The 7,492-nt window shown below is 38.8% G+C and overlaps 1 protein-coding gene across 7 annotated transcripts in view; it reads left to right on the top strand.

Moving 5' to 3' along the window:
- The window catches only part of CSNK1A1 (casein kinase 1 alpha 1), a 48,902-nt gene that overhangs the window by 822 nt on the left and 40,588 nt on the right, over positions 1-7,492 (top strand). The window lies entirely within an intron of this gene.

Raw genomic sequence — 7,492 nt, forward strand, 5'->3', positions numbered from 1 at the left:
TCGGGTCGCCGCGGGAGCTGGCTTGGGAAATGGCTGCTCTTTTGTTGTGTTTTTGTTCCAACATGTCTTCCTCCTCCGCTTAGAAAATGGCGGAACGACGTGACTCAACCCCACGTTCCTGCCTTTTTCGCAGCTTGGGTTCGCAAATGGTGCTTCCCGGAGTCCTCCTTAAGCAGCCCCGAGTGAATTAAAGCTCTGGAAAGGCAGGAATAAAGCTGCGGGGGGCGGCGGGGTTCAAGGAGGAGATGGCATAATGACAGTACGTTTGTGATCTCTGCTGCAGATGCGGCACTAAATGGTTGCATTGCACTGTGTACGCCCCTTCGTACTGCTCCTAAAGGTGTTAATTCCGTCTTGCTTTGAGTAGTAGTGTTTGGTACATTTCAGTCCGTACTAAATTTTTGTAGGTGACAGCAAAGAGAGTTTGAACAACACCAACTACGTTAAAATTTCCTCCCTTCATTTGTGCTGGAAGGCTTAATCACTTAACCGTAGTTTGAGGAGTGTTTTTAACCTGTTGAGTTATTTTGTCAGTAAGACTTCACATCAGGGAAACCGTGGTCTTTTGGGATGGAATGTGAGCGGATGCAAATGGTCATAGTAATAAATATGAAAGATGACCCGATAAAAAGACGCTGTTTTCTCTCAGCCCAGCTTTAATCTAAAGGGTTTTTGAGATGAAAGGGCGTTTTTCTAGAATACAGACTAAAATGTCGTTTAAGGCCCAGCCATTTTCCAGCATTAAATGGAACGGTATTTATTGTAGTCTCTTTTTCTATTTCCAGTTTGTAGTTTTTGAATCTTGAATTGAGGCCTGGGTTGCATAAGTTAGTTCTGATGTGTAAGTATTCAAAATAAAACTGTCCTTAAAAAACTTATAATACTGATAGATATTTTTAAATGGGGAAATTGATAATAAAATGTGCTATTGGTTATAAGTGATCAAATTATTTGGAAGAAAGTTTCAAATGTATATTATGAGGTAAAGATTAATGCAAAGTTTGAGATAATCCAGATATGAGATTCTAAATGATTCGAATCTTTAAATACCCTGCTGTGTGGAAAAATAAAGTCCCAGGCTCCACTGATTTGCTTTCCATCACTATAGTTTTCCTAGAATTTCTTAGAAATGGAATCATACAGTATGGGGTAATTTGTGTGTGATACCTTTCGCTTAGCGTAATGCTTTTGAGATACATCCGGGTTGGGAGATTATAAGATTTCACAAATCAAGTTGAATTTAATGTATTTGGAATCATTTTCTTTCTTTTTATTTTATTTTTGAATCAGAGTCTCACTCTGTCATCCAGGTTGGAGGACACTGGCACGCTCATGGCCACTGCAGCATGGACTGCTGAACTGAGGCAATCCTTCCACCTCAGCCTTCCAACTAGTTAGAACTATGGGTGTATGCAACCGCACCCAGCTAATTTTCCATGATTTATTGTAGAGACGATGTCTCCCCAACTTGCCCAGGCTGGTATTGAACCCCTGGGCTCAGGCAATCCTCTTGCCTCCACCTCCCAAAGTACTGGGATTACAAGGGTGAGCCACCGCACCTAGCCTGGAATTGTTTTCAAAAAGCAGTAAGCATCTGCCGTTTAAAGTGCTAAACCTAAGTTAAGTACATGCCTTTTTATCTGATAGCTTTTTTATAAGACCTGATACAGACCCATAAGGACAGTGAGTAATATAGTGAGTAAGCACATGTATAAATGAAATTAACTTCTGAGCAGAGTAATAGGTGCCTATTATAAGATGGTGAGTGCAGAGAGAGTTATGATAGTTATAAGCTGCCAGTGGGTGGGGCTAAAGAGATTAATTTGGCTTTCAAATTAAGGCTTTCTGAGAGAGGAGATGGGATTTCAGGATCTGGCTGTAAGGAAGAAAGCCTGGTAAACTGGTTTGGAAAGGTATCCAGGAATAGAGTGACTTCTGGGTGTAGCTAAGACACAGTGTAGTAATTTGATGAGAGCAGAGAAAGGGTAAATTTGTTTTAGGGGTGGTAAGGGTCTGGTACAGGGAAACAAGTGGTTTGCTGGTTTTAAAGTAAAGTGAACAAAACAAAAAGCAATTTTTCTAGTGAAGAGTAAAGGTTAGGAAAGATTTACGTGAACATTTTTTATTTGGGTGGCAACATCTCTCCATCCCCAAGTTTGTTCCCTACTATTTCTATATCACCTGTGCATAGGGTATACTTAATAAATATTTACTTTGTAAATGTGGAATTAAGTTGGCTGTTTAGTTTTAGCTAGATTAAATAAAGCAGTCTATGTGTTAATCATTGTTTTACAAGTGTTGACACTAATTTTAAAAATGTAGATTTTGCTGGATTACCCTTTATCTATACATTTCCAGAAAACTGTGGGATTTACTTTAAGATACTTTGGTACAACCAAAACAAGGACTGAAAATTACCTGTCCTACATAGCTGATCTGCCTAATCAGGTCCTTCCTGTGTAATTTGAGGTACCTATTGTTAAGTAGAAGCACAACATCTAGTTTAAAGAGCAAGGATGAGAATGGCATTCAGTCTGATGGTTTAAGAAACTAAATCCTTGGACCTTGTAATTGACATCTGGATGCTCAATTAAAGTTGGCTTTTGAACAGTGTGGGTCAGGGACACCAACCCCCCCCATACAATTGAAAATCCATATGTAACATTTGACTCCCCAAAAGCCTAACTGATAGCCTACTGTTGACCAATTTTGTATGTTATATGCATTATATACTGTAGTCTTACAGTAAAGTAAGCTAGAGAAAAGGAAATGTTATTGAAATCGTAAGGAATAGAAAACATATTTAGTATTTATTAAATAGAAGTGGATCTTCATCCTTGTTGCCTTCATGTTGAGTAACTGGGGGAGGAGCTTGTTTGGACTCATCGCCTCAAGAGTGGCAGAGGTAGAAGAAAGTCTGCGTATGAGTGGACCCTCAAATCTCAAACCCCTGTTCAGAGTTCACTTGCACTGTGTTTCTGTCAAACAGCCCTTTTTTTGGTGCCACTCTAAACTGAATTATCGTTCGCTAGAGAAAAAATGATACACTGAAAAGTTTTACTAGACAAGTGTTTTGGGGTTCAAATGCTAGGTCTGCTATGTGGTATTGACTGGGTGATTCTGATCAGTCACTTAGCCTTTGTGATCCTATCAATTTTCTCATCTATAAAATCAAGGATTTTACCAAGTTGGTCATTTTCTAATTTTCTTGGGATGGGAGAGTGCTGAACAGAAAGATTTAGGGCTCCTTATCTTTTGCTGGAAAAATAATTTATTTCCATTTGCTTTTGCATACTAAGCTTTTGGGTAGGGTTTTATTTGAACAAGGATTCACTACTCAAAAGTCACTGGCCTCATTGATCTTCACGCCTTCTAGTTCTGGAATTTTAAGACCTGTTTTCAGAGGATAGTATCTAGAAAGCATTTCATCAGTTTGATGTTATGTCTAGATCTTACCTTTGAATGCTATTTTAGGAATAAGGTACCATACAAGACTCTTAAAAATGTTATCTGCTTCAGGGAAACCACAGGATGACCATTTAGAAGGAAGTAAAATAACTGAATATACAATACTTTTGTAGGAAAGTTGTGTATAAATATAGGAGGGGACAAGAGAGATCTGTCGTTGCCCAGTGGTTTTTTGTTTTGTTTTGAGAGAGGGGGTCTTGCTCTGTCGCCCATGCTGGAGTGCATTGGTTATTGACAGGCTTGATTATTGCATACCATAGCTTCAAACTCTTGGGTTCAAGTGATTTCAGCCTCCTGAGTAGCAGCAACTGTAGACACATGCCACCTTGCCTGGCTACTTATTGATTTTTAATCACTTTTTGGTCCTCTTTGTCTAAATGTCAAATATTCCAGAAGATACTTATAAAGTACTAATTAATCCTTTCTCTTTCACTGTTAAAAGCATCTTACATTTTAACCTTATCTTTGGCCCTGAGCATATATCCTGTGAATAAGATTATAATGACTATTATCTGAAAACAAAGATGATAGCTGTGTTGGGTATGTCTTTGGTAAGATGAGTTATAGATTCACTAGAGGCATGAGAAAAGAGATTTTTAACTTGGATAGTAACTGAGTCCATGGTATACTGGGGTGCTTTATATTGGCTTATGGAGTAATATAATAATGCTAGGTAGCATTTTTGTGCTGGGCAACAACCTGGGAGAAGTAAGTAGCCCAACACCTCATCATACAAATTAGACTTTTGAGTCTCAGAGTAAATATTCTTCTAACTCCTAGTCCTCCTAAAAGCCACTGTTATAACCTTACGTCAAGGTCATATCATGCCTGCTCCACATACTCTACACTTTCATTTGATGTTGGAGAGCTGTATTTTGCATCTTCACTTTATGGCATTTGGCCTTACTCAGAGAAGCTGAAACGCTCTTATGCAAAATGTAAGTAACCTTTTATTTAACTAGATGTCTGTCAATCAGGATGCTCTGATTCTCTTTTGAATCTGTGGCTTACAGGATAAGAACTTTTGTTGGAAATTTTTTAATTTTTGTATGTTTTCTATATATTAAATTTATTTGTTTAGAGACAGGGTCTCAATATGTTGCCCAGGCTGGCCTTGAGCCCCTGGACTTAGGCGTTCCTCCTGCCTCAGCTTCTCAAAGTGTTGGGATTACAGGTGTGAGCCACCTTGTCTGGCCATTAACTTGTATCTTGATTTGAAGTAAATACTTGCGAACTCATGTAAAGTGTATGGGTTTTTCTGAGATTATACAAATACCTTCATAACATTCAGTGAATGAACACCTAGTTAAAATAGCGCTTTTTTATTACTGTTTTTGTTTCTAATACACTCTCAGGTGGCTCTTAAAATATAGGATAACTAATATTAATAGCATGAACTAATGTGTGTCTCTGGGATGTTTCTTAACTGACGTGCAGTTTACATACAGTGAGATGTGCAAATCTTAAAGTATAGTTGGGTCGGTTCTGACAAATACATCCGCTGGTGTAATCCACATCCCTTTTGGGCTAAAGGATATTTGATTTTTCATTTCTTTTGAGTCGGAGTCTTGCTCTGTTGCCCAGTCTAGAGGGCATTGGCACACTCACGGCCTCCGCAGTCTTGACCTGCTGGGCTCAGGCCATCCTTCCACCTCAGCCTTCCAAGTAGCTGGAACTAGAGGCGCGCACCACCATGCCCGGCTAATTTTTTGATTTATTGTAGAGATGAGGTCTTGCCAAATTGCCTGGGCTGATCTCGAACCCTTGGGCTCAGGCAGTCCTCTCCCCTCTGCCTCCCGAAGTGCTGGGGTTATAGGCAGGAAAGTTCACGGCTTGATTTTTCTTCATATGCAAGCAAAGTAGCTGCTAATCCTTGGTAAGCTATGTTCTGTGACATCATTAGTTTTATTTTTCTAAGTTGGTATTTTGGGTTATAATAACACATGATTTCTTCTGAATTTAATGTTGATTGGCTCATATGCAAGACTGTAGATTAGTAGTCTGTTTATTAGAACGAGGTGCATTACAGGATTTACCTGAGAAAATAATGTGGTGAATATAGTGCTTAGTGGTAGTATCTCTGCTATATTCTCCTCCTGAAGAACTAGAATACTTGTCTCTGAATGATTAGCAGGGCATGTTGTGGTTCTTTAATGGGGACTTTGGAAGTACTGTACAAAAAGGTTTAGCTGAAGTATATCCTGATTTTCTATATGAAGGGAAACAGAGCATTGTGTTGAGAGTCTGAGTTAGGATTCTGCCTGTGTGGTGCTATCTAGATTTGCACCTACAGTGAATCCTAAAATTACTTTTAACTTTGACTTATAAATGGACTTTGTAAGACCAACTAGGTCTTAAGTTTGTAAATGCTTAATGTAAATGTACATTGATAGAATCATTAGGATAGAAGACGCCTCTTTTATTCTCTGATACAGTAGTTCTAACTTTAAGGTATAATTGCTTTTTATTCATATTGTTGGTAAGTACTGTTGAAATAAGGGAATAATTAGTTGAATTCTGTGTGGCTAAACATTCCCTTTTCCCTCTGCATATAAGAAAAAGTCCAACATTATCTAGGTATTGCCCATAGTTTCATTTAATAATTATAACAATCCTGTAAGTTGGAATTTCTTATAAAGTGTTAGAATAGTTAATTTGCCTAAAGTCACAGTTTTTACTGCATCTTTCAACTATGCCAGTGGCTTCCAAGTTGTGTTGCATTGAAATCACGTGGAAAACTTAAAAAAATGACACCTAACCCCTAACCTCAGATAATTTTATTGAGTTGTGATATGACCTAGTTGTGTCATTTCTAAAAGCTCTCTAGGTGATTCTGATATGCAACAAGTTTCAGGAACTACTGTACTATACTATATTTGGGGGATTACTGTTGCCTCCCTGCCCACTGCCATCAGTGCCCCCATCTTTCTAGATCTACAACTTGATATGGCTCTGTTCTTAATTTAACATGCTTTCTCCTATGAATTTGGTTAATTCAGAAAGTCCTGTGTCAGATCGCATGGTACTGGGGAGTACACTGAAATCCCACGCAATCAAATGCTCTGACTTTTGAAAATTATCTAAAACTAAATATGTGAAACCATTTACCTCTTCAGTGTTTCAGATGCATTCCTACAGGAATGCATTCTAGAAACTCCTTGAGAGAAAGGACTATGTCTTGCTGATAGGAACATCTTTTGTGTTTCTTATCATAATACTGAGTATAAAGGCACTAAATAACAAACTTCTGCTTTTAATGTGTCAGTATTTACTTTTTAATGGAGTCTTGCGGAATATTATGGCTACTATGTTTTATGGAAGCAATTTTTCCAAATCTTGTTGTATTAGAGGTATCTAACATGTCCTTTGTAACAACTGAAATAATGAATTATTTTAATTAGACTGGAGGGGGTTTTTTGTTTTGTGTTTTGAGTCTCACTCTCCCTCAGGCTGGAGTGCAGACTCTGGTCATCCTTCCGCCTCAGCCTTTCAAGTTGCTAGAACTACGGGCATGTGCTACCACGCCTGGCTAATTTTTTATTTATTGTAGAGACACGGACTCAGGCAATCCACTCGCCTTGGCCTCCCAAAGTGCTGGGATTACAGGCTAAGTCACCGAGCCTAGCCTTTGTTTTTTGTTTTGTTTTTAAGCCAGAGTTTTACTCTGTCCTTCAGGCAGAGTGCAGTGGCACAATCACAGCCTTGACCTTCAGGGGTTAGACGATCCTCCTACCTCAGCCTCCTAAGTAGCTGATACTATAGGCATGTGCCACCACATCTGACCTTTTTTTAAATTTTATTTTCATAGAGATGAGGTCTTGCTATGTTGCCCAAGCTGGTCTTGAACTCCAGGGCTCAAGCAGTCCTTCTACCTCTGCCTCCCGAAGTTGCTGGGATTACAGGCATGAGCCACTGTGCCTGGCCCTTGGGATTCATACTTTTACATGAATACCATTCTTTCCTTTTTCCATTTCTTTTTTTTTTTTTTTAAGTTGGAGTCTCACTCTGTCACCCAGACTGGAGT

Source organism: Carlito syrichta, unplaced genomic scaffold, assembly GCF_000164805.1.
Source record: "Carlito syrichta isolate Samal-C Ts95f unplaced genomic scaffold, Tarsius_syrichta-2.0.1 Scaffold306783, whole genome shotgun sequence".
NCBI classification, from domain to species: domain Eukaryota; kingdom Metazoa; phylum Chordata; class Mammalia; order Primates; family Tarsiidae; genus Carlito; species Carlito syrichta.